We start from the raw sequence: 27,338 nt of genomic DNA, 5'->3' as shown, positions 1-27,338 counted from the left end.
CTTACTTTAGTGTGTCCTGGTGGTGTCTCCTACCCTAAACACCTAAAAGAAGACCTAACTCTAATTTAAGAAACTCCACAACTCCAGAAAACCACACTTACTGGCATCGAGAACGGCCCATGATCAGACAGCTGAATTCCACATGTCTTATCACTCCTAGGTACATATTGCTCCCAAAATTCTGGACACCTTTAACCAATACAAGGGATACTCAAGGGCAGTATTTTGTTGAAATACTGCAATTGTTTTAATCCTACCATCAGTTTACCAGCCCACACCACAGAAACGCCTTCTCTTAACAGGGGCTGTGCACCACAAAGAACAGTCTTTGCATGTGGGTATTATGGAAAGAGCCTATGCATTCAGGCAAAAACATTTCTGTTCTCTCCTCCTAGAACTCTGAATTATTTTCACTCTGGTCAAATCATACATGAAAAAAAACCCAAACAAACAAAAAAACCCAAACAAAAACCATCAACCAGAAAATCAGGTCATTTCCCTATTAATTACAAATGTTTTAGATTCTTGACCGTAAACACTAAACAATGAAAGTTTATTTTGTACACACCTTTCTCCTTTCTAATATTTAAAAAAAAAAAAACAAACAATCCTCTACAGGGAAGGAATCCTCTCCAGACACGCAACTAATAAAGGCAAGAGCAGGATATTTGCTCTTCTTCATTCTTCTTGCCCAGCACGTGTGCATTCAGTGCAAGAAGTCACGAGAACGTACATCCAAGCCTAAAAAAGGCTACATATCATACAAGGTCATCTCCACCCAGAGTATTCAGGAAAGCAATGAGGGACACGCCTGTCTGTGGTGAAGCATGTAATTCACAGGACTATAGAAGATTTCCTTGAGGAGAACTGAACAGCACGGAGCTGAATTCCAGCCCGTCCCAAGTTTTCTCAGACAATGTAAGGACTGATGCTTCCAGAAATCCAGGGCATATTAACAGGTTACGTTCACTTCTCCAAAGTGACGTATCAAATTCAAATTGTTCCCAAAGAAACAGAAATCCACCCTAGAAGGAAATTTGGTGGAGGAAATGCAGGACACCAACTTCTCAAAATATAAGAATAAAATAAAAACAGTAAATGAAGAAGACAAATAATGAGGCAAATAGGAATGTGTGAAGAGGAAAGGAAAAAGAAATTACCAATCAACATGTAGATGGCAAATACAAATTCAGTTTAGTAGCTTAATGCAAATAAAGGTGGGTTTTTTTTATTGAATAGCATCTCATATTTCTCTTTAAACATTAAAAATAATATGTTGTGTTTACATTCCAGGGTAAATTCTGAAGATCCTACAGTAATTTTGAAACATCAGAAAGAGAACCTGCTATTTTAGAAAGTTTATCAGGTCCTATTGAAAGAAGAAAACATGAAGAGTACTGTTTACATGTAGTAGGCCTACAGATGTCATCATTACGGTATTCAAAGCACAGAAAGCTTTTTCACTTACGTAAGGCGTTCTTTGAAAAGTTCTATTTTATCTGCCAAACCATTTATGAATCAGTCTGTCCCTAATTACTTTTTTAAAAATAAATAACTAAAAAGAGAAACCGCAGCAATTACGAGGTAATATCCAATTTCCAGTGCTTTCTATCAACACCATTCAGAAAGTTACGCACATCTAATAGCTTTAGAGAATACTAATCCAAACTTTCCAAGAATAGATAGAAGGAAGACTACATCGAGAATATGTCTTAAAGCAACGGATTTTTCCAAGTAACATTCATAACTTTGACAAAGTTGAAGGAAAAGAGGAGTGAAAATCACTACTTACATACAATTAAAGATTAGAGATTCAAAATGTCACATGAAAATGATATTTCTCGGGCCTTTTTATTTCAAAAAGCCTGCCCTGTGCCTCAGTTTACCACATTCAAGGTCATTTTACCAACAGTACAACATTCTAAATAATTTTGAAGTATTGTCTAAGGCTGGGTTTGCCAAATCCGTATTAAGCCTGACGCACGTTATCAGGAGTGCTGTTTTACATAATGTGGTGCTGCTGTCAGGTGCTGTAGTTTAACATCACTCTCTATGTGCAGAGCAGTATTAGCATGCTCGCTGCTTCTCTTTCCCTATTAAGCATTCAGATAACAGCCCTTCCATGAGCTAAGCTTAACATTCAAACCTGCAGTAAGACTGTCATTGTACAAGTCTTCCAAAAATGTTTACCAGAGAGAAGTACTAATAATAAAACTCTCATAAACTGAGATGACGAATTTTCTTCCGAAGAAGTATTTTTCTCTTTTGTCTTTACGTGCTAGACAATACAACAGAAGTCACATAATGCTGAGACGCAAAAAAGTTGACAGTCTTCATGCTAGTGTTGCGTAACATCTGTATTCCTTGTAAAACCACATTTTCTAAGAATTCCCAAACAAACAAAAAAACAAAAAAACAATGGTAAGACGTGTATCTATTGTTTTACAGTTTCTCATTGAAGTAAACATAAGATGATCAAGATCCAGGATTCACAATGCTGCAAACAGCACACGAATATGCCTCACATACATTACGGAGCTTGCTTTCCCCACCTTTTTTAATGTATTTTATTACAAGACATTGCTCATGAACATTTTCTGACTAATACTGTACTAAATAAAAAGGAAGCTAAGGTTTACCCTACAGTCTCAGTGGTTTTAGCTCTACTTATCAAACGCCTCATCATTTTCTCCCCAAACTGTGAGAAGGTTTGTGTACACCACCATTCAAATATGCCCATCTGCAAAACTTGCTAGGATTGTGCATATAAACAGCACTTGGGAGATGGCCCAGAAGGTAAATAAAAGCATCGCTTGAAGAAAAACAATCCAGATAAGCATAAAATGCAGCAGTCTTGATGCATTAATTAAACTGAGGGAAGAAATGCTCTAGCGCCTTAACATGCTTCGGACTGAAGAAACAGAAGTAAAGAAAGGATGCTCACACAAAAAAAAAAAAAAAAAAAAACACAAAAAAAACCCACAACCAACAATGTATTAGTCTGTGCTCAGCGAGGAGAACGCCTGCAAGTTAGTGGGAACCTTGGTGGGGAGGAGGGGGTGGGGTGGGAGAAGCGATTTTTTTTTTTTTTTTTTTTTTTCCCAATTCTATTTCTGCAAAAGGAGTGCGATTGCAGCTTTTAAGCCGGGGAGGGCTGCTGGGTTAGTATCCGCAGTACGCGAACACGGCGGCGGGTGGGAAGGCAGCGCCGGGAGCTACTCGCGAGGAGGCGGCGGGGGCGCCCTGCCCGCGCCGCTCGCCCCCCGCACCTCGCCCTGCCCGGGACCTCCCCGCCCCGCCGCGCCGCTCCCGCGGCAGGCACCGCCGCCTCCCCCGCCACCGTCCCGCTTATCCCCGCATCGCCAGCGGAGCCAGCCGTTCGTTATCGCCCCTCCGGCCGCGGGCACGGGGGGCACACGCTGCCAGGCGGAAAGGAAAGGGGCTGGGGCTCCGGAGCCCTCCCCGACAGGACTCCCCCGGGGCGGCGGGAGCAGAGCGCACCCGCCACCCGCTACCGCCTCCCCGCTCCCACCCCCGCGCGGGCAGGAGCCCCTCTCTCCTCCGGCACACGGAGTTTCGCTGCCCCCTCGCCCGACAGCTGCCCTCAGGGCAAGGTCCGGGCGTCGCCCCCCGCAAGCCCTTCGCCCGCACGGCCCCGACCCCCTGCCCCACGCCAGCGCGGAGGTGGGGGAGGCAAGCCCGGCGCTTACAGTTCGCAGGAACTGGATCTCGTCCTCGCCCTCGCCCCCCTCGGCCATGGCTCCCCCTCTCTCTCCTGCGGGGCGCTGCTCCCGGTGCCCGCGCGGGCTGCGGCGGTCGCTCCCCCCGGAAAGGCGGCAGGAGGCTCACAGCCGCGCCGCACCGGGCTGGGGCAAGTACGAGGGCGGCGGAGCCGGCAGCCCCAGCCCGGCCCTCGCTGCGAGCGGGGTGCGGGTGCCCGTGCGCCTGCAGCAGGTTGACAGCTCTGCCCGGCCGCCGCGCTGCCAGTGCCTGCCGCGGGGGGAGGGGGATGCGATTAACCGGGGGAGGAGGGGGAGGCGGAGCTCCCCGGCCCCCCCGCCGCTGCAGGTGATCCGCAGCAGCGCGCTCCCTCCGCACGCCAAACCCGCCGCCCAGCGCCCCTTACTGGCTGCTCCGCGGAGAGCCGCCGGACGGCCCGCCCGCCCGCCGGCACGGCGGGGGCTCGCCGCGGGGGCCCGCCTCGGGCGGCGGCTGCCCGACCCACCGGCCGGGGCGGGGGGGCCGTGTCACACGCGGCTGGCACGGCGCGGGGCCCCGGTCTGCCTCAGCTCCTCCGGGACGCAGCGGGTAGGCCGGCGCCTGCGAGCGGCGTGTCCGTCTGGGCGAGCCCGTCCCTCCGGAGTTACGCGCGATGTGCCGCATTGAGAGACACCTCGGGAGAGGGAGAGTTGGAACGGCTTTGCGGGAGTGTTTTGCCAGCCGACAGAACTCGAAGGGAGAGGAGGTGGAAGGTACAACCAGGTGTTGGCCTCTGGCCATCGCGTGAGTGAGCTTCATCCAGGGCGAAGGAAAGGGTTTTAAATACAATTTCCTCGAAGGATAGCCGCCATATGTATTTACTGTGGGGTGAAACAGAGGGTTGCCATGGAATAGCTCGTCTTTCGTGAGCATCCCTGCGGACCGCGCCTTGCGAAAGACACATTAGTTCTGGCAGTGAGCAAGCCCGGCCTCCAGCAGAACCAAGTCTGGCAACCCGCAAGAGCTGCAGGACTTCTGACATCGACAGCACTCTGGAATAAATACATAGTGGAGAGGCTCTGCTAAGGTGATGCAATAGTCGTGAGGTGAGGACAGAAGAATACCTTAAAAAACAGTAAAATGAACATTGGATCATTGACAGAGTAAAATGTGTGAGGGATGTGTGACAGCAGAAGGCTTTTGAAGGACCAAACCCAGTAAACATAATGAAATCATAATCATTTTGGTAAACAGAGTGTGTGGCTAGCATAACAGAAGACATGGTGTTTCTAGAGAAGCCATACCCATAATCTGTTACTTTCCACTCTTCAAGGACATCGTGAAAAAGTAATATGAAACACTTCTGAGATTTTATCATTCCTTCCAGCAGCAGAAAACCTGCTCTTCTGACAGATTGGAAATTGCAAGAGCCAAGACCCGTAAGGTCTCTAGAGCCAGTAATGTATGAGTATTTAATACAGAGGTTCTACAGATGAACTCCAGAGTTATGACAGCTTAAGCATTTCCTTTATAATTTCCTGTTTTCAGTTACTGCTGACTTCAAGAGATTTTTACCTCTCAAACTTAGTCCTGAGTGAAAATAATTTGTTTCCAAGTATGATAAAATAGTGACATTTTTTCATATTGTTGCAATATTTAAACCTCTTAAATATCCCTTCCTCCAAATTATTTAGGCTGAGAGGTATTTCTCGAAGCAGACCCGTATTATGAGGAAAAGTTCTGAGTTTGGATAGCTTTAAAAAATTAGGTTTCATGAAGGTGCACTGAACAAACATAACTGCACTTTATGCCACTTAACAGAACAAATCATTTCCAACAAAACAATTTGCGAATGTATTTCAAATGGATGTGAAGCTCAGTTCGCATGTGTTTACAGGACCAAGTTCTGGTTAGATCATAGAACATCCAGGATGCTTTCCATCATGCGTTGAACGTGAGTAGTAGATTAGATGCCTGCTTTATTTGCTGCATGTAAGGCAAGGACGTTATAAAGAAAAGAAAGAAAAAAAACCCTATAAATAGTCCACTATAACATCAGTGGCTGAAACATTTTGTACGGTTTTCGGTACAACATTATGACATAATGAAAGTCGTTCGAAGAACTGTGGAACTGATGATACCTGGTTTCTTACACATTTGCAGCTCAAAAATAGACTCCTTGGTGTTTATCAAGATGCAAACTCCAGCTGAAGTTTCTCCATGTTAGGACAGTAATATTTCTCTAACATGCAGATTTGCTAATGTCTAATATGAGTGAAACGCACCCTGCAGTTTTTCAGTCAGCAGATAATAGTCTTTGGTATCTTCTTTACCCATGTATTAATTTTCGTGAAATAGCTGGAAACATGTATGATACTATCAGCCCTCTGTTAAATTGTTGGAATTTCCCAGTTAGTTCAAAAGATACTATACAGCAACAGAGACACACGCCACACCTGGCTACATAATTTAATTTGTTTAGGAAGCCAAGTTAAAAGTAGTAAAGGTAAAAGATTATTCTGGAAATTTTCTGAACAGGGTGATAAAGATCAAATGTAATAGAAGTACAGCTTCTTATTAATTATTCATCAAGGTCAAATATTCATATGTGCATACACCATGCACATATTATATGCAGACATGCAAAATGCATATTAAATATACTTATAAAATATACATTGAATATAAAGTCAGCACATGCACAAAAACACCTGAACAAGCTAAGAAAATTCCTGATGGACATGGCTTTGACTTCCTCTACGTTCGCTACCTGCCTGCACCAGTCACCTACAATGTATGTGCCTCTCTCCTTTCCACTCAAAACACACCTGTGTGGAAGATCAGGAATGTTTTCAAAATGTTCAGGATATTGGTGTGATATTGTGCTTTGAAAGGAACGCACTTCGGCTAATGCGAGGTTTTAATCAGTAGTTATGCTTAATTGCATTGAATAATTAAAAACAACTGATTGTTTTTAAGTGGAAATAACATAATAGTTTCTATCATAACAGGAAGTAATGTAAAGTTGGTAGAATTGTTTCTTAGATGAACTAGTGGGAAAACTAAAAGAGTAAACATCGTCCATGGCTGGTATTTGCAGGTGGAATTCAATGGAATTGCATTCCTTTGTGTAGGTGTGGAAGAATAGGGCACTTTGCTACAGGACTGCCAGTCCCAAAGTTCAAGATGCCAGTCAGCTCCGTAGCAGTTAATGCCCACTCGCTCGTTTTCAATCTACATTGCATCTGATTATGACCACTATTTTCCTCAACTCTGAAGATTTTTATCACCGTCAACTGTGCTTTCCACAGAAAAGTGAAGGAAAAAACCAGTTTCTACTTCTGCCAGAATAATCCCATACTGATTTCATAGAATCATAGAATCATAGAATGATTTGAGAAGTTAAAGTTTTTAACACAGCCTCTGAAGATTACAACGTTTTAGTAAGAAAAATGTTGTTCCCTTGCAGCTCTAATTTATGCTTTGTTAGCTAACTAGTTGTCTTATGACATGCATGTAGTATGTCTGCTCGTTTTTCATCTGACCTAGAAGCAGTCTCTCAAATTTTCAGTCCCGAAGCTCTCCCACATTATGTGTCCTGCTGCTTATTGTGTACTGTTCCTTTTGTTGCCTTGTTCTTGCTGTATTCTTCTTAAAATCCCATTTGAAATCCACCCATCTCCGTGCACGTTTGTAGTTGTCACTATGACAGATACTTTACTTAGTGGGCTTGCCTTTGGACAGCAATGGCTTCTTGCTCCTGCAACCCTAGTTTATCAAGGTAGCAACACTGTGAGGATCCATAATATGCCTTTGCCAATTTTCACCAAAAACAGGTTTCTTGGCGTGATGCAGAGGCAGTACAGCAGCACCAGTGTGACAGTGCTTCTGAGGTATCCCAGCAGGATTCTGAAATGAACATAAAATGACTCTATTATAAGAATTTTAGCACTTTAATTTCATAAATTTTAATGACCTAAATTAGGAAACTTATTATGATGTTAGAAGATGCATAGATATGTTTATATGCACACACTCAGAGTAATAATTTATGTAAAACAAACAACGTTTGCTGTCTATAATAATAACAAGTATTGTGAACACTCAGTATTCAGTAACATGAAGGGAACTCCCAGGTGTTTGTTTTCATCTAGCAGAATATACCTCCACACTATTTTTTTCTTCTTAGAAGTACAGAATAAGATAATGCCAATAGGAATTAAATGGAGCAGATACTGTCCTTTTTTCCTCACACTGTTCTTTCTTACAGCATGTCAGACTTTTCATGTCAGCCAGATATAAATCTTGAAAACATGTTATTCCAAATGGTGTAAAACTAGAGATTGCATCTCCTATCACATATCATAAATCAATATCACTGTGGTCAATGAAGTGGAAGCAGTGTAAAATCTATGCCAGTTTAGGTCTCAACTGTGACTTGGAAACTGATAAAATTAGCAGACCCAATTCCCAATTCTTTGAATTTAAAATGAGATTTTGTAGCAGATTAGCAGAGTTTAAAGAAGCATAATTATACCTAAGACCACATAGTTATATGATTATCATGATCACCCCAGAGTTCAATAATATACTGGATTTTCTTTAGTTAGTGCTTATCCTGAACACATGAAACACAGTATAAATGTTAATTGCACTTCTGTCATTAAGTGTATGTTCTGTACTGTCTATATAGTATGTGTGCAAGAACTTACATAGGAATACAGTGTTACAACAGAACTCAAACTTTTCCTCTTTTATAAGAGCTTTGGTTTTAAGCAAAAGCAAAGGCAAGCCCATTACTCCTTCCTTAATTACAGGAAAAGTCTTTCAAAAAAATTACATTTTGCATTGGGACATGTACAGTTATTTTTTAAGACCTTTTCTGTTACTTTCCTTTCTGCTGTCAGCTGCAGCTAGTGAGCTCATGCCCAAGTATACTCTGGAACACGGCTGTGGCAAAGTCTGGAAATCTACACTTGTCACCCTAGACCAAGAAACCGTCACTATCTGAAGCATCCTTCCTGGCAAAGCGCAAAGCTTTTCATTTCTCTTTTCATTATCGTCTGTGGGATTATTAATACTAATGAGGAGCTATGGATCTTGTAGTTTAGATTTGGGTGTTTTCACATTCCTGACTCCTTGGAGTTTTTATTGCTCTTATAATCTTTTTCTAATGTACTTCCTGAAAATTCACCGGAAGCTGTTGGGAGGCACAAACCCAAAAGAAAGAGTTTTTGGAAGGCATTTCTTTTTTTCTTTTTTTTTCCCCTTCCCTTTGGTCTGTTTAGGGGCATTCATGTATGTTTCTAAACATTGTTGGTACATGTTAAAAGAACACTTTTCTTGTGTTTAAAAGAAAGTACCATCCTCAAAACAGAATTTCCTGGTTTTCTAGGTCTTGTGACAGGTTATGTCATGATGTAACTATATACTAGTACTATATGGTTATGATGTCTATATCAGGATATATCCAACTCTCGCTTTTATTGACAAAAGGAGATGTGTTAGTCCTTTCTTCAGCTTGCGTCCTTGTGATTGAAATTCCACCTGTGTTTAGCCAATGATAAGGAAGCAATAGGAAGGTAGTTCTAGTTCCATTAACAATTTTTGTTAATCGTGTATCAGTCTCAAAAATCAATGCAGTCGCAAATAGTTGGAGACAATCAGGTTTTCAAGGTATTTCAAAATCTTTTCAAGTAAACGTCTAGATATTCAGCATTCCTGATTTATTCTGAGTGAGTCAATCTCTGAGGACCTAAATAACTCCCCAGAAAAAAGAAGGGGAAATCCTTCCTTCTTGTTATTAATATCCAGCAATCTGCTGTATAGTTTTCCAGTGAAGACCCACATAACAAAAAACCAGTAAAACTTCATCCCCTGTCCTTACGATGACAGTCTTTGCTATGAAGTCCAGTTGTGTGATATTTAACAACTCTAGTCATGTTTCTAAAGAAACAGGCAGTCTTCTGGGAGAAATTTTAGTAGTCATGGTGCTACTCTGTGGCTTGAGCAATGCAAATAATTGTTAAGAGACTTGTCTATAAAAAATCTTGTTTGAGAAAGCAGTTTTTTCACACTTTCATTTTCAAAAAATGAAATTTCTGATACAGCAGACTTGCATTTTGTTCTGAGGAGATAAAGAACAGGTTTTCTCATGGCTGCTGAGACAACCAATTGTACATAGGGGGAAGAAGGATGAGGGTAAACAGCACAAACACCGGGAACAGCATGAAATTTGTGCTAGGAGAAAATGAACTCTCTGCATTACAGGTATTAATCAGATACTAGCTACCAAAGGTAAAAGTTCTCGGCAGGTTCTGGAGGAGTAACCAATAATTCTTGTGTCTTCAAAGAAAATGAAAAGAATATTACTTCCATAGGGAAATATTTACATTACTTAAAGGATTATATATTAGTGATAAAAGAAATTGGTAATCAATGCAAAACTCAGTTGGATTAACCATTCTCCAGTTGAAATATCCTTTATGCCATCATTTGAAATGTATTTTTCTCATAGATACTATATGAGGTGATAATGTAGTAGCCTGAAGAAGTTGCCAGAATAAAAGGAAAGAAAAACAAGGAAGTGGAGGAAGGGAAGGAGGAAACTTTTAAGGTCTTTCAATTGTAAATATTAAACCTGCGAACCACAGTATCATTAGATTAATATCCTATTTTTTACCTTTCATCTGCCATTTCTAGTACACTTGAAAAAGTATATCATAACATAAAGTCCAAAACTTGAATATTCACACAAGACACAAAACACCACTAGGAACTGAAACTTTGAACTTGGATCCATAGCTAGTTATAATGCAAACATTTCATTTGAATTGTGACTATGACAACACAAGTAACAGGATTACAACTGTTAGTAAGCAAATTGTTCACTATGAACAAATGATTAATTTAGCTTTTTTGAGTCATAAATTGTGTGCAAAGTGATTTACTAATATATTTCTTATTCATAATTGTTAAAAAAAAAATTCAGGCCATAGTTTTGAGAATAATACATTTGTTTTTTTCCTTAGAATGCATCTTACTAGCTTTCATGATGTCTGTGGTGTCGAGTAAGTGACAAAATACTTGTTTTGCTCCCTCACTGAATGACGAAGTTAGAAGGATGAGCATTAAATACTGTACATAAGCACAAGTAACCTTGTGCACATGCCAGTGCAGCTAACTGGGGAAAAACATAGACGTTCCTTACATCCTCATAGGAGAAATCTGTAACGGGGCTACTTTTTCCCACCATTGTTTCACAGATCAGGAAAAACACGGGCCCCTAGATTTCAGAATTAATTATTAATTGCTTAAATATAGGATAATTACACAGGGTAAAGGATTTGTTTTTCTTTGTAATTGCGATGAGTTGATTCCAGACTTCCTCTAAGTCATTCTAATGTCCTCTACATGAGCTACTCTGCCTGGAAAGGCATGCATGAGCTATAATTTCCTTTTGACATTAAAAGCCACAAATCTAAACAGCACTGCAGTAATGCAGAGGAAAAAATGTTTGGCTCTTAACTCAAGATTAGTCTCTGTAGCCATTAAGAAGTGAAAGCTCCATGGAGGTAATAGAACCAAAACCACTGAGATTACATTCCAGTCACAACAAGCACTTAAGTGTTGTAGATACAGTATCTGGATAATGATACATAGTAAATAACCAACATTCAGTTGTCCATTTCACTAATATAATTTTAATAAAATATTCGTTTACATAGCTGTAAAACAAAAACAGATTCACTTATTGAAAAACAATAGTTATTATAAAAAAGTAGCAGAATTCTTTCATTAGAGTCTTGTATCACATACTAAGAGTAAAGCAAGACATTAATAGTACTTAAGATGTTCTTGCTTAAGCACAAGATTTATATTTACTATGGTTCAGTTACTTAGATAATTAAAAAAAAACCCAAACCTGTTTTCCGAAGCTCTATGAGGAAACTATATTACATAAATATTTTGTTTAGGCACTTAGTATCTCATCCTATAGCACTAATAAAACACCTCACCTCTAGAAACTGGAAAGTGCATCTTTTTGTGACTGCTTACTGAGCGAAATAAGGAGAAATGCTGAAATGCATCTGAATCATAATCTAATCATCATAATACTCTGAATTCTGAAAAGGAAGGATTTGGGGATTTCAGTGGTTATTTTAAAGAAACAGAGTTTGCTATGCTAAACTGGAACTAAAATCTGTGAAGTCCAGTTTTTGGTCACCTTCTGTGGCATGCAAAGAACTGATGCAAAAAAAGAACTATCTAGTTCTCCTCTCCTTTCCTGTTATAAATATTTGATCTTGGTTGAATATCTGTTTCAAGATCTTTTTTATAGTTGATTTGTAGTAACAATGGGTATTCCTATTATGCACAAAATTCTATTTTAATCTTGCTTAAAACCCAGGGACTCTTGTTAGGTCCAACAATACACTAATCATTCATTGTTTCAAAAATATTTTCCATCTCTTAATTGGATTGTTTTGTACCATCGGTAACATCTTAGATGTGTCTATTCCGTATTTTGTGGAAGCGTTCACATTATTTTCAGTACTAGTTCCCTCCAGACCTTATTCTTCCTATTCACTTCTCCCTCTCAATTCATGAATTCAGCTCTAATTCATGTCGCTCAGATTGATTCCATAGGCAAAGTTCCTTTACATTTCCCAGAATATGAGATTTTAAAACAGTTCTAACATTTTGATCCATTCTTTTCACATGCAGGGACATTTCACCGAGTGACCAGTACAGACAAGCTGAACTGTTTTCCTTTTGCATCATCCAAGATTCCTAAGGTGCTCCTGCTTTCCAGGCTCATCTGACAGCAGAGAATAATTTAATAGTCACTGAAACAGTAAGTGAATATCAGCTAAAATATCAGGTATTTCCCATCTTAATTTTTGCTTTTCTTTATTTGATCTTTAAAATCAATCATAATATTGCAGTATCTTTCATTCCTTTTAGCGCGCAGCTCTTTTCCTAATGAATAAACATTGTGTCGCCTGGTAACTATGTTGATATGACACTGCATTGTGGGCCTTATGATACAGCAAAATAATCACATAAAAACCATACCATATGAAGTAACTGTTGAAAGAGTGGTGTCAGTGAGTCGCTCTGAGGAATGGTTTTACTTCATTAAAAGAAGAGAATTGCACCTACTCCCCTTAAGACCATCTTCTCTTTGAGGTTACCAAGGTCATTTCAGTAGCTTTGGAGATTTTATTACTCTAATTCAGTAGGGCTCACCTCCTAGTAATCACAGCGTGAAAAGGCCAGCTCAGGGCAGGATGTTTCTGAGTAGAGCAATTGTTCTCAAACCATGCAAAGACTTGAAGCACCATCCAGCTTCAACGTTTCTAACAGGCCAACATATTCCTAAGCAGGGAAAGGAAACTGCACTGCAGTGTCACCCACTTAGAAATCAGAGGTTTACATATATATGTAAATTTCCACATTTCATTTCAAGGCAAGCATGGTTTCAGTTCAAACACTCAGCTTTACATTAAAGCAGAACCCCTAGGCTTTTCTGCATATTGTAAATGGGGATTTTAATTGTCCAATTAACATTTGCTTTTTTAACAATACATCATGATTTCTGGCATTAACAGCAGCACTGCAGCTCAGATTTCTCTGACAAGTCTGGTTAATCTGCTTATTGAACTTTATTTGAAAGGCTTGATTCCATGCTTGCCTCTTAGCATGTGTAGTCATTGACACCAACAAAAGTGAGTTTAAAGCTCCCCCACAACAGAATGATAACATTTACATCCACGTTACTGAGATCTATATCACTACAAAGCAGCAGAGAATAAGGATTTTATGTTTTGGAACAATATTAGCAGATTATGAGCTGACTGCTACAGGAAACTATTTAAACGAGCTCATAAACAATTAACAATGGGACATTCAGGTTTTGCGCTGATTTAGCAGAAGGCAACAATTTGTTTGTGATTCATTGCTTATCCTGCTAACAAGAATACATAAATTGCTAATCCATTTCAGTCTCTGCCTAGTGAGCCTAAAGCATAACGTTTACACTCGTCACCTGTTTTACCACACAGAAGAGGTATAATGAGGCTATACATATAGATACATACGCGAGCATTAAGTGAGGATGGAACTGTCAGTGCAAATATGGCAGCACCAACTGCAATATTCGCTCCGAATGAGATTTTAAGAATGACAGAACTGAGACTGCTTTTCTCCTGTTGCAGAAATGTATTTTTATTACTGGTCAAGACAACAAGCTCCCATTTAGGCCACGTAGCGGATCTTTTCTACTGACACCCAAGTTTATTTTTAGTTAAAGCCAAGCAAGACCTTAAGGGAGTGAACTGTTTAACAATTTTTGCCCACACTAGGTAATACTAGCTCTGGGAAAACTATTCCCTGAAGTGATATTGCTATTGCTTATCCTTCCCCCTGCCCCAGCCTGTGTGAGCAACGGTTGGCTGTTGGGATCTCCAGCTGTATTTTGATGTCATTTGGCTACAGAGGAAACAACTGTGACTTCACCATGCAGTAGCCCCTGCACTTGGGATCTGCTCTCAGAATTCATAAACCATGATTGTTCTTTCACAGGCCAGATAGAACATTCAAATGACACATCAGTCCTAGCTAAGGAAAAGAAGCACAAAGAAGGGCTTTTAATGAGTCTTAACATAAAGCTTTGTCATTCAAGTAGTCACATTGGTAGCTCTGCACTTCCTCTCCCCTCAAGTGAGATCCCCCATTGTCCTTTTAATGTTACTTTTGCAAGATCTCAGTTCTCCTTCAACTGCAGGTTCCCACAGTCCTCATTATCCTTCACTACTGGTGAAAGAAAGAAACAACCTAGGAACTAAATATATACTGAATTTCAAGGAGGTAGCTATTTGTAGTGATATTTCCATGCATTTGTTTTCGCTTGCAATGCTTGCATAACCACCCTCTCTGAGCTCTGCCCATTTTAAGTTCAAGTGCAGCTGAAAAGTACTATTAAGTCCACTTGAAGTGGCACAGAAAACTAGCTCTGTCCACAGAGCTGAGCCTATTTGTTTCATCATATATGGCATGATGCACAGCTTTAATTGTTGCCAAACTAAAAGAAGAATCCCTCAAATTTATGCGGCTTGCTTGTACCCATGCTCCAAACAGTGGACACCAAAGTCTTTGATCATGCTTTTTGTGTGCTCCATTTAAAAAACGTCTATTAGAGGAGCTTCCTGCAGATGGAGGACATCTTAGTCCCTGATTAGGGCTGGGAGAAAGTTGTTATAAGCACATTTGACTTCTATCTGAGAGTATGACACATTTGCCGGTATTCAAGAAAATTGTTCTTGCTAGTGAGAGGGACTATATTAGCGGCTGCTCTTCAGAGCAAGTTTTACGAAGAATCCAGGATAGAACACCAATCAGGCAGAAGTCCAAGTGGTTGGGTCATTGCTCAAATGCTCAAGAGAGTTTTTTCTGTCAAACGACCAGGGAAGTGAATTAATTTTGGTAAAGCAAGTGAGTCAAAAGCATTTGAGTATGACAGTGTGTAACACCTGGATTAAAAGTTTCAAAATGTCCATTTGGTTTCACAGTGAAAATTAAAATGCTTTGACTCTTTTCTTAAATAACTAGGAAAAAATAAAACACACTAAGTAGAACAGTAAACAACAATTTTTGTTTTCTGTTGCCTTTACCTACAGTCTTTAAAGTTTTCATATGGGAAAATCCCTTCTACCTTGTGTTAAAGAGGGCAACAAGTGTCCCTTTGGGATGAAAAGCTATAGTTAGTTGAAATCAGTATTGTTTCTTTAAAGCAAACCAAGCCCATACAGCAAAAGGGAGAAAAGAACAGAAATAAGAAAGAAAAAGAGCTTCTATTCTGGTGTGTCTCTTACTTTGAACTCACTTGCACCTGGAAAAAGCCAGACCCAGCATATGGCCTTATCAACCACTCCAAAACTTGGCAAACTTCTAGCAGCGTCTGATGATTACAATGCTGCTTTTAGCTGCCCTTTTAGTCATGTGTTCATAGCAGCGAAACAAGACATGCCACAGCCTTAATCAGCTAAGTCACACCTCCTAGGAAAACACACACACACAAAGGTCAGAAAAAGACCTCTAAAAGAAGGGTAGGAAAGAAAACGGACACATGAGATAGGAGGTGATGGCAAAACTCAAGTGTTGTACGTTATATATATTCCATTAGGTGTCATGGATTTAGCTTAACTCAGAGGAACAATAATACCCTTCAGTCTGTCCTCAGTGGAGCTTGGACAGGACATCTGACAGGATCAGATGATAACTGTCCATTAGCCTCATCTGTGCCTTCATTTCAACTTTTATAGACCCAAAGAATCAATGACCAGGGGAAAGACTGCGGATTTACTCACCACATTTAATTATTTTAGAAAGATCAAACAGTCAGTCACATATTTTTATGTGGTTTTACACAATGGAGTGTTTTACATATTCTGCTTCTCATTATTAAAAAGAAAAAAAAAAAAAAAGCCAGCCTTATTCAGACATGGCAAAAGCAAGCAGATCATTGGAATTGTACCACAGGAAAGATTTTGGCATAAGCAGAGATAACCATGTCATTTCCTTAAATTTTGCAACAGTCAGTAACTGCATTTTTCAGAGCACAAAAAACCTACTTTTGTCAGTTTTCTTATATTATCAGATTTGCCCTGTAGCGTACAAAAGCCACTAGTTTAAAGTCCAATTGGATTTACCCTTAATTTGTTCTTGATCCCACAGAATCTTGACATAGTAAAGATTAGATCCAGAGATAATAAAGATTTTCAGTCACCCCAGTATTATTACCAGTTGCCGCTTCCTTACTATTTTGCTGAGATTTATTTGTATTCATCAACTCCCTTCAGGATATTACTTCGTGAAACTGTGTGTCTTGCAAATTTTTAAATCTGGTTATCAAGCTGAAATGCTTTTGCTTTATTAATTTCTTGCTATTAGTTTTTAGTATGCGAAAAAAAATCCTTTTAAGCATGCATAATTCAGGATATTATTACTAAAGATTTTGCAGAATATGTATTAGAATTTTGTTTTCATATAAAGGGCCTGCTCTTACAACTCTTCTGGGTGGCTTTGTTAGGATAAGGCTGCAATAGCGGGACTTTTGTAACGTGATAAATCAAAAGATTTGCGGACAAGTTTCTGAGGATTGATTCATGCGCACAGACCACGGCCCAGCAGCTCGGTGGCCTCACTGAGCACATGTCTAGAACAGACAAGTAATTTTCCTTTAAAAAACTGTATAAATACATAAGCCCCATCTTTTTGACCAGAGTATGAATCACACAAACTACATGCTCCTGAAAAAGCCCCCTCTCACTACATTTAGTGGAATCCATCCAAAGCAGATTTCTCAGGGAGACTGTGCTCCCATCTGTGGTGATGTTAGCAGTAAAAAAATAACCTCTTTATATGCTTGCTGCCCATTTTCTAAAATGAAACAAAACTCAGTACATGGCCAGGAAAAGAAACGCAAGGCAAGTAGCAAAAAGGCAATGCAGCAGCTACATGCAGGTACAGAGCAACAGGTTCCATCCGTGGGGTGAAGCAATGTGCTCTGGTGGGAAATGAAACTCCGGGGCCACTCTGAGTCCCCTGGGAACCACAGTGGCCAGCAGCACTGCGTCTGCCAGGTCTGCGCCTCCTGCAACGCACAGCGTGGCAGCAAGAAGTTCCTGCAGCAGTGCTTTCACAGGGAAGGGTACAGTGACAGGGAAAGTGATGCTGGCCCTGGATACCCAGTATGCCTGGGATTTGTTTTTGCTTACCATCCCAAACATACAGTGCTCAGCCTGCAGAATTACCTTACAGGTAATTTACAAGTTTGTGTTTCATGGGTTTGCACCACGGTTTTCATCGTAAGTTATGATTTGCTGTTCAACTTACAGTTTCTAGAGTATATCCGTGGGCTGGAATATAAACAGGAAATCCTCTTGGTGTCAGCCATCGTGTTCTCTCATTCCTTGATTTGCCAGAGAGGAAAAAATGTAAAAAGAAAATCACTGTAAGAAACCACATGTAAGGAAACATTGTAAGAAATCACCTCATGTTTGTGCCTTGTATTTAAGTTCTTACGCATCAGTCCCAACTGAAAACAACATATCAGCATTTTCATGTGGTCGTATTTAATAGCAGTAGGCCCAGGAGTACGTGCCTTGGCTTTGTGTGGTTTAGAATCTAATGCACCAAGGCCTGGTGCACCTAGGAAAACGCTGTTCTCTGGAAGAGTTAATTCAGATACTTCAGTGCTGCCTTGCAAGTTCTGAGTAACCTCTCCAATTTTACACAGTATTTCCCCTTAACACTGTAGTATCCAAGTATCTCTGAGATAAACAATAAGCTCCTGACTAATATTTGTCATATTCAGTTCATTTGAGAGAGTTAACATTCCTCCTCTCTCTGTAGGATGAATAGCTCATGCAATTGCTCTGAATGGGTGTGACATTTTTAAAAAACAAGCGTTGATTTAAGGGAGTGAGCGTGCCATGCACTTGGAGTGAGAAATTGTTCCTTTTATATCAGCCGCTGCCTCCTGCAAAATTCATTTCAGAGGATCAGATGTGAGCCTAGAACATAGACGCATTTGCAAATAAGACTAATCTCTTAAGGTGATATCCTAGGGAAAACCACTGCAAAGAACAAGACATTCGTATAAGTTCGGTAAGTAGTAGCTCTATTTGATCAAAGATCAAATTTGAAAAAACAGTTTTATAGGTGATGAAATTATGTAAAGCTTAACAGTCAAGACAGGAGAAGTTCCTTGCCCCAACAAACTCTCATGTTTTTAGGGTTTGCATCATAAGAAGCAACAGTAGAGCTTTATGCTTAAGTAGTTCTTGAAGCAAAAGGTATTTGACAATGGGGAAACATGATGCAGTGTCTTGTTTGACGATTGAATCCTACACCACATACCAAAACAGTGAGGAACAGCAGGGCTAGAGAGACACTAAAACAGTAGGAGAAATAAAAGTGCATAAAAGAAGGTTAGATAATATCAAAGGATAAGGAAATCACAGAAGCTGAGATCTGAACACACATTTTGCTTGCAGACTGAGTATCATTGTACAGATGGTTACTACTTTTTTGTCTCAAAATAAAGACCATTACACTGTACATGCTGGCTTCTGCTCAACAAATACGTTGTTTCTTTCCTACTCCCATAAATTTCCCATTTTTCTTTAATATGAATTTTACGACGTTTGAGCTTACATAGCCCAGTCACAGATCCAAAAACTACAGCTGAAATGCAGGTCTGAGCTGTTCTTTGGCCATCCCCCAGAGAGAGGCTAGGTAAAGAGCTACAAAATTTCCTTTAGGTGACCAGAAGGCTTGCATATTTGTGTGCCTGTCTCCTGACTGATAATATTCTCCAGACACTCATGCATGTAATGAGGGGTGGCAGTAAACAGAAAACTCAAGAGCCGAAATCTAAAAGTCTGCTATGCTAACTGTTGGATGGCTTCCTTCTTGGTCTGGGTGTGTTGGCTTTTCTTTCCCTTTCATTGTTACATAAAACAACCTTACAGGTTCCATTTAGTTGTCAGCTATAGTGGATATTTTTAGTCCAAAAATTTCCACGCTATCTTGAAACGGTGTTAAGCTAAGGACAGCCAGTGATATGAGCAAGTGTAACTTGACCCTATTTTTCTAACAATATAGATACTGAAACTATTAATCTCTCATGCTGTATCTATGTTTTTAAACTAAAACTTTCAAAAGGAAAGAAATTCAGTAAACACCTTTGAGTATAGAAATACTGTCCCTGGGCAATTATCAGAGAACAGAATTCACTCTAGAGAAGATCACAGATGACAGGTTTCTTAAACATTTTTGAGAAATCCAGACTTGAAAATGGATACACTAAATTATGTCCTTGTTCATGACTGCTTCTGTGTCTGTCTCAAGTAGCATTCTTCTTTTTCCTCATGTTCACATGCTATTTGCTAACTTTTCTTAAAAGAAAATACATTATTTCACATCAACCTTATAACAACAGAAAGACTCATTTAAAAGAATCACAATAAATACACTAAAGCTATTCAGGCTTCTGGCAATCTTTATGGAGATGCTGGAACCCAGGTAGGTACATCCTGTGTAACAGTGATGCCTACATAAACACTTGAATTTATGATAAAATTTAAGCCATGTGAAAAAATAACCTTAATTCTGTGCTGCCCCTCTCAGCTCTGGCTGTGCCTGCCACCCCATCAGCACAAGGCTCGGAGGGATCTCTGCAGCCACCCAGGGCAGAGCAGCACCCTGAGAACAAGCTGTAGGAGATAAAAGGATCGTTACTTTGTAAGAGCTCCCCAAAATCAGACAATTGACAACATATTTTTGTCTTTTTGTTTCTAGCCTGAGAAAGGATGAATACTGACAAAGAGAAAGTTTTCATCTATAGGAGATGTACTCTTTTTCTTTCACTTTAATGGAAAAAAATTTAATCCAGTTAAAAGAAACATTTGGATGCAAAGCAGCCCTAGTTCCTTCAGTAATACTATTCAGTATTTAAATAACCAGTTTATCAAGAACACAAAGGCCTAATTTCAGAACTGGATGTCAGGTGAATATGCAATTAACAGGCTAAAGGGAATTAAAGTCTGAACCTATTGAATGACTGTTGCGATTAAGATGTTTGACCATCCTGTTTCTTTCCTCCTTGGACTTAATAGTCCATTAATATATCAGTGATTCTATATAGGTAACAGGACTATCAAAGTGTGCCTTTCCACTTTCAAAATGTACCTTTTAGGGTTGTCACTCTGAAATTTCATGTAGCTATCTAAATTTTTTGCTTACATATCTTTACTATTTTAATACCAATTACCGTTTCAGATTGCCTGCTTTTTTTCTCCCACTCAATGTAAATACTTATTCATTATCCCAGTTTAACTGGCCAAAGTGAGAGCTCTGTGTTTGATTTACTGTTAGCCAGTTAGAATATGTAGTACTATAGAAACAGACTTGAACACTAAAGATGCCTAGCCTTCAAAATTTACTAAAGACAACACAATTACAGCAATGCACTCACCAAGACAGAACTTTAAAATTTGCTCGGAATTTATACCACATCTTTACCTTTCCAACTACTGATGAATAACTACATACTGGAAAACCCCTGCAAATCTAAATTCTTAAAGAAAAATCTGATTACTTTAGTTCTCAAAAGTTTACTTAAGCATATTAAGTTTCCCCTCCTAGTAAACTTATTTAAGTGAAGTCTCCTTACAACTGCTTTTTCTCCTCTTATATCTTTGTAAATATTATTCAGAGGTCTCAGAGTGACTCTGAACAGATTCTGATGACTGAGAAAGCTAGCAAGAAATACACCTCTTGTTTTTCCCTGGTCCTGCCTTACTATCAGAGCACAACTCAGAGAGAATAAATTGCAGAACTGAATTGCAAGATTCAGGGAAGGGAAAGCATGTAAGAGGAATCACATTATCTATAGCTCTCTGTATTTCTGAAACAAAAATTGAGCACCAACTAAAGACAGAGATTTTAATCCTACAGCCTACAAGGCTTTCTAAGAAAGAGGTTGTAATTTAAATAGGAGGTAAAGCTATTACACAGAATTAACTGATAAGGTTTTACAGCCTGTAGAAGAGATTAGAGTAGGTGATGATTTTAATAGTCTCTTCCGAGGTTAAAACCCCTGAAAGCCTTGCTCTGCTTTTTTTCCAAAGTTGATCATCAAGACTGCAGTGCCTTTTGACATTTTTGGACAATCCCAAGCTAATATAGATACTGCACAGATTTTCAAAACTCAGAACATTGGCTAAAACTTTAGAAAAAAATAAAACGTTGAAAAACTGGCCCCACGCAAAGTTTAAGAAAAGAGATGTGTGTATTACCAAGATTTTTCATGCACACCAAGACTTTTCGTACTGCACTTGCTATTTTGCTAACTCCTAATGTGTCCATCATGCTGGGAATCCTCATGTAAACTCGTTTTGCAGCAGCTTAGTTTTTATCTAGTCTTCGCAGCTTGGGAGGCTGGGAGTGCTTCTCTATTCACTTCTCTGCTACAAAACCACAGAATTTCTTCCAGCACATAGAAACTATTAAAATGATGTATTATCCATTCCCTCTGCTCCCAGATACAACCATCTCCGTTACTTGTACAACTAAATATTTGTTGTCATCTCACATTCGTAAGTGTTCTACTGCGGCCAAAAGTGGCAAAGCAGCAACACATAAATCAAAAGTTTTAGTTTTCCGTGCCACAGTCCACTAGAAGATTCAAAACAGACTGAAGACGCTGTAAAGGAACACAGACCTTGCAGCTGTGAGTATAAGAGAGCAAACATAGGCATTTACCAGGCCAGTTAATGTTGTATAGACCTTTTATAACAATTATTTGCTTAGAGCCTTTAGTGTGTCATTTTTATTAAGCTGGATGGAAGAGCAGTTCAGCTGCTGCCCTGAATCTCTCTCCGAGGAAGGATTTTTCTTTCCATAGCCCATACAGGGAACCTGGCACAGCTACGTTCCTAAATTAGGTGCCCGACCTTACACAACGTGACTACTCTCGTGCGTAGAATAGCACGCGCTTACACCCACGAGCAAGGCAGCCTTTTTGCCATTGGAAGCAAATAGCAGAGGGTGCTCTCCCAGGCAGGCCTGCTCCATGCAGTGGCAGTGTTTGGCATTCAGTTGGAACCGGTGTGAACAACATGGATCTGCCAGAAAGTGCTCTATGGCCTTACATGGCCAGCTAGGAGGCCAAAAAAAACGCGCTGTCTCTCCTGCTGATACACTGTCTGGGTGCTGCAGTGGGGTCGGGGAGCATCAAAGGAAGGTGCCTGCACTTACCTGGCTATGCCAATGCACACAAGTCCAGAAGAACAGACTGTTTCTGGGGTAACATTGCTGTGCTCTAAAACCACTCTTCTCCCAGAATTGCTGCCCAGGCTCAGCTCTGCCAGCAGCACATGATGACATGCCAGGGGAAGCTTTAGGCTGGGGGAAGGAAGAGCTCAGACCCAACGGCAGTATGAAGGTGGCAAAAATACAGGAAAGGGGATAGTAGGAATCAGAGCTGCGGACTGATGTACAAGGCGTGTAGGAGGCTCCAGGGATCTGTTGTGTGGGGCCGTATTTTAGGCAGTAGACCTGGGAGCAATTGTAGAGCTTCACTGTGGTCTCTGTCTGCATTCCAACTTCAGCCCTACAGTCCTCCTCTGGTGCATTTCTGTGAGGAGGAAACCACGGAAAGGGAGATAGCCCATGCTCCAGCCAGCCCCATGAGGCTAGGAGGAGAGCAGGATGGTGGGGTGCAGGGCATGGTGATCAGTCTGGATACAGCCCCTTCCCCTGAGCCTGCCTTCAGTTTCACCCCCTCAGTATCCACTACGTGGCCCTCTGTGTGAGGAGGAGGAGGCTTTACTCTCTGAGTCCTGAGAGGAGCAAGGACACAAACCCACTGAGAACCATCCTACGAGCCCTCAACAGCATCAGGAAGGGCAGCAAATGCTGGCTTGAGGAAGGAGGCCCCTTGCAGCAGCATGTTTCCTCTGCTGTCCAGATGCAAACTCAAACTAGAGCTGGCCCACCCTCTCCTTTTAAGCTCTGTCCCCTCCCTCTAAGAATTTCCTTCTTTCCTACACAGCAAGTAACACTGATGGACCCTTTCTGACATATGCTCATAGGACCTTAATAGAGTAACATTTGGGCATGAACAAATTCAAATGTTAATGACCTGAACTTGCATGAGGTTTAGTTATTTCAACTTTCTTGTGTTTTTTTTTTCTTTGTTATTGTTTGGTTTTTGTTTGTTGCTTGTTTTTTCTTTTACCCACTTGTGCTTCTCTCCCTTTCCGGCTGAGTGAGACGGTGGGGAGAAGCTGTGTGATGACTGGCTTTGTACTATGCTCCAAAGTACACTATTTACAGCTCATTCTCATTGTTTCTAGCAAGTTATTCTTCAGCTTAAACGGCTGAGATTTGTCTCCATGGTAGGGAGTTTTTGGTTCACTTATGGTGAGTAAGCAGAGATATATTTTGGAGTAGTGGTCCTGAAGCCTGGCCAAAGAAAAGTACTATTAAGGTAAAATAAGCAAAAAGTTCTTGCCTAAAATTAGGCAGTGTTGACAGAGCCACTGCAATGTACCATCCCAGTTACAAGTTTCAAATTTTGACCATGTTATCTGACTTCTCTATAGCACAACAGAGATTTCACTACGTGATTCTTGAGCAGTAAATGCAGATGAAAAGATTGAGAGGGAGGAGGGCCACAAAGATGATCTGAGGACTGGAGCACCTCTCCTATGAAGACAGGCTGAGAGAGCTGGGGTTGTTCAGCCTGGAGAAGAGAAGGCTCCGGGGAGACCTTCTAGCAGCCTTCCAGTACTTAAAGGGGGCCTACAAGAAAGCTGGAGAGGGACTTTTTACAAGCATGTAGTGATAGGACATGGGGCAATGGCTTTGAACTGAAAGAGGATAGGTTTTGATTAGATCTAAGGCAGAAATTTTTCACAATGAGGGTGGTGAAACACTGACACAGGTTGCCCAGAGAAGTTTTGGGCGCCCCATCCCTGGAGGTGTTCAAGGCCAGGTTGGATGAGGCTTTGAGCAACCTGGTGTAGTGGAAGGTGTCCCTGCCTGTGGCAGGGGGGTTAGAACTAGATGGTCTTTAAGGTCCCTTCAAACCATTCTAGGATTTGTTCATCTGGTAGTTACCCTAACTATAAGAAAACAAAGGTATGTCTTTCATTTCCCATTTGATCTACAGGCTCCTGCAGGCCTAGTTCTGCAAGATGGGCAGGAGGAGGTAGGTTCCTCCTTGACATAGCCTGGTAGACAAACCCCTGAGTCCAGCCACAGTTGCACTGGTCATGGCATAGCTTCTCAGTAATGTGCAGAGCAATTTTATTATGCTGTTGTGTAAAGCAGAGCCCTTCCGCAGCTGAGCAGGGTGGCAGGTGTTTGATTGCCCAGAAAAACACGATGCAGCAATTTAAGACAAGGGCTATGGAGTACCATGCTGAACATGGGAAGGATGTAGCTGTCCTCATTGGAATATGGTTTCTGTTAACATTTCTGCTCTTGTGAAAATTGCTATGCTCATGCACTCTCCCATGACCACATTTGGGCAGGACTTCATTTTAGATCTTATCAAGAAGTCTTTCTTTCCACAAGAAAAGATTTTGCAAAACCGTCAAGACTTTTTTTTTTCTGCATTTACTCCTTCAAATAGTTCAGCCATGCTGAAGCCTTTAATTCTCATTGCTTAGAATAAGCAGAATGCGACAAAGCTTTGAGAGACTAAAATATTTGTTTACACCGTACTTCTTGCTGTTATACTTTCCATCTCCCACAGGTATTTTTACTATGCTTTTTAATTCACTCCAATGCCATAACTTGAAACACAGTCTTTAGATGTCAGTGGTCCAATGCTGAAGAAACAAACTCAAGCAAGAAGAATCACGTTACGCCAATTACCTTTTAGTCAAAGCGGACATCTGAACTGTGGACTTTTCAGCCAGATCTGATCACCACACCTTTCGAGCAAGCATTTCTGAATAGTTTAAACATCACCAGCAAAATAGGAATATGAACAGGGGAAGTTAAGTGCCTTATCAGTAGCATTACACCTTTCAGCTTAAAAAATGACCACTTCTTTTGCCCTATCATCTCCCACATTCATAACCTTAACTACTGGGGAGTCAGGACTGCCATTTAGCAAACCCCTTAAGCTGCACTTTAACATGTATTTAAGATGACACTCACCGCTCCCAGAAAAACTTACACCTTGCCCGTCTCTCTCTCTGCATGTCTCTTGGACATCCTTAATTCACAATAAGCAGCTGGATAGTAAAAACAAGCCGGGGTTACTTTTCAGCTGCTTTGGCTTCCTAGGCAGGTGTCGTGGTTTTAGGCTGATCCAGCAACTAAAACTCACACAGTCTCTCCTTCTCCAATAAAGTAGAGAGGAGAGAAAAAAAAAACAAAAGGACTGAGGGTTGAGGCAAGAACAGAGGGAGCACCCACCAACCATGGTCCTGGGCAAAACAGGCAGCGCTTTTCTCAAAGCAAAACAGTTTATTAATGATTACTTAGAAGGACAAAGGGAAATAAAAACCGATTACTTGAGAGGACAGAAAGAAACAAAACCAGATCTTAAAACCGACACCTTCCCCCCCCCCCCCACCTTCCTTTTCCTCCCGGCTCTACCTCCTCCCCCCAGCAGCACAGGGGGCAGGGACTGGGGGAGTGCAGGTCAGTTCATTCCGTGCTGTTACTGCTGCCTCTCTCCTAAAGGAGAAGGAGTCCCCACACCCTTTTCCCCTGCTCCAATGGATCCCCTACCCACGAGGAAAAATCCACAAATTTCTCCAACGTGAGTCCAGCCCACTGGAAACAATCCTTCCCCACAGATTGCTCCGGTGTGGGCTTTACCACAGTCTCGGGTACTTAGGGAGCTGTAGCCACTCGCTCCGGCGTGGGTCGTCACGAAGACTCCAGATGCCTTTCTGCCTTGCCGTGCCCCCAACACGACCATCCTCGGGCTCAGGCATCTTCTCCCCACGGGCTGCGAGTGGGTCGCTGCTCCACCGAGGCCGTCCTGGTTGCAGGGGGGCAGCCTGCTATCTCACCATCAGCCGCAGGGGAAACTCGGCTCCGGCACACCTCCTCCCGCTCCATCCTCACTGACCTGCTGTCGATGCAGCTGTTTCTCCCAGATCTCAGTCCTCTCCAGGTGAACTCAGCCCAGTGGGCACCCCGGGAGTGGGGTGCCCCCGAGTTCCCCAGCTGGCTCCGCCGCCGCCATTCTCCGTGGGCGGCGCCGGCCCGATGCAGGCAGCCGCCCGGCCGGGAGCCAGGGAGCGGGGGCAGTGCCCTCCTTCCTTCTCTGGTCGATCCTGGGCGAAGCACCTTTTCCGGTTCCCTTGTCCTGACTTAAATAGGGCAATTCGCAGAGGCGCCCTATTGGCTCAACCCCGAGGGGGATGGCAGTCTGATCCGGTGGCCAGAACTAAGCCTAACCCGGATCCAAAACCGGGGAGGTCGCAGGGAGCAAAATCCCTCTCCTGCCACCAGAACCACCCCCCCCTCCACATCAAACCATGACAGCAGGGTGGGGAGAAGGTTAGTTTTGCAGCCACATTAGCTCACTGAGGCACCTCCCCGCAGCCACAAGTGCTGCTGCCAGCAGGGATGAGTGCTGAGGCTGGGGACAGGGCCAGACAACGACCGCACCAGCATCCAGGCATGAACAACACCAATAGGTCACTGTCAGGCTTCCACTTTGCACAACACGCTGTGCATTAGTGCAGTCTAAATAGGCATTTGGCAAGCCTCGCGTCACCTCGTACAAGAGCGTCTCCCTCCTTAATGTCATCATTAATTCTGTACTAAACCCATCTCATTTCAAGTAGGAAACAATGAAGAAAGGCAAAAGTCGGTGGCAACGGTGCACAGTGGCCTCAGGACTTGTGTTTCCAGTGGATAGATCGTACCGACAACCTTCCAGTGCTTTCAACAGGTGGTAAAACTTAGAAAATCATAAAAATGGGATTAGAAATGGTTAAAAAAGAATATAATCATGAACATGATCTCATCCAACCCAGTACCATGTTAGGTATTAAAAGTAAATCAAGTCATCTTGAAACTCCTAGGAGTTT

This window comes from Tauraco erythrolophus, chromosome 2 (assembly GCF_009769465.1).
Source record: "Tauraco erythrolophus isolate bTauEry1 chromosome 2, bTauEry1.pri, whole genome shotgun sequence".
Classification (NCBI taxonomy): domain Eukaryota; kingdom Metazoa; phylum Chordata; class Aves; order Musophagiformes; family Musophagidae; genus Tauraco; species Tauraco erythrolophus.
This window is presented reverse-complemented; position numbering follows the sequence as displayed.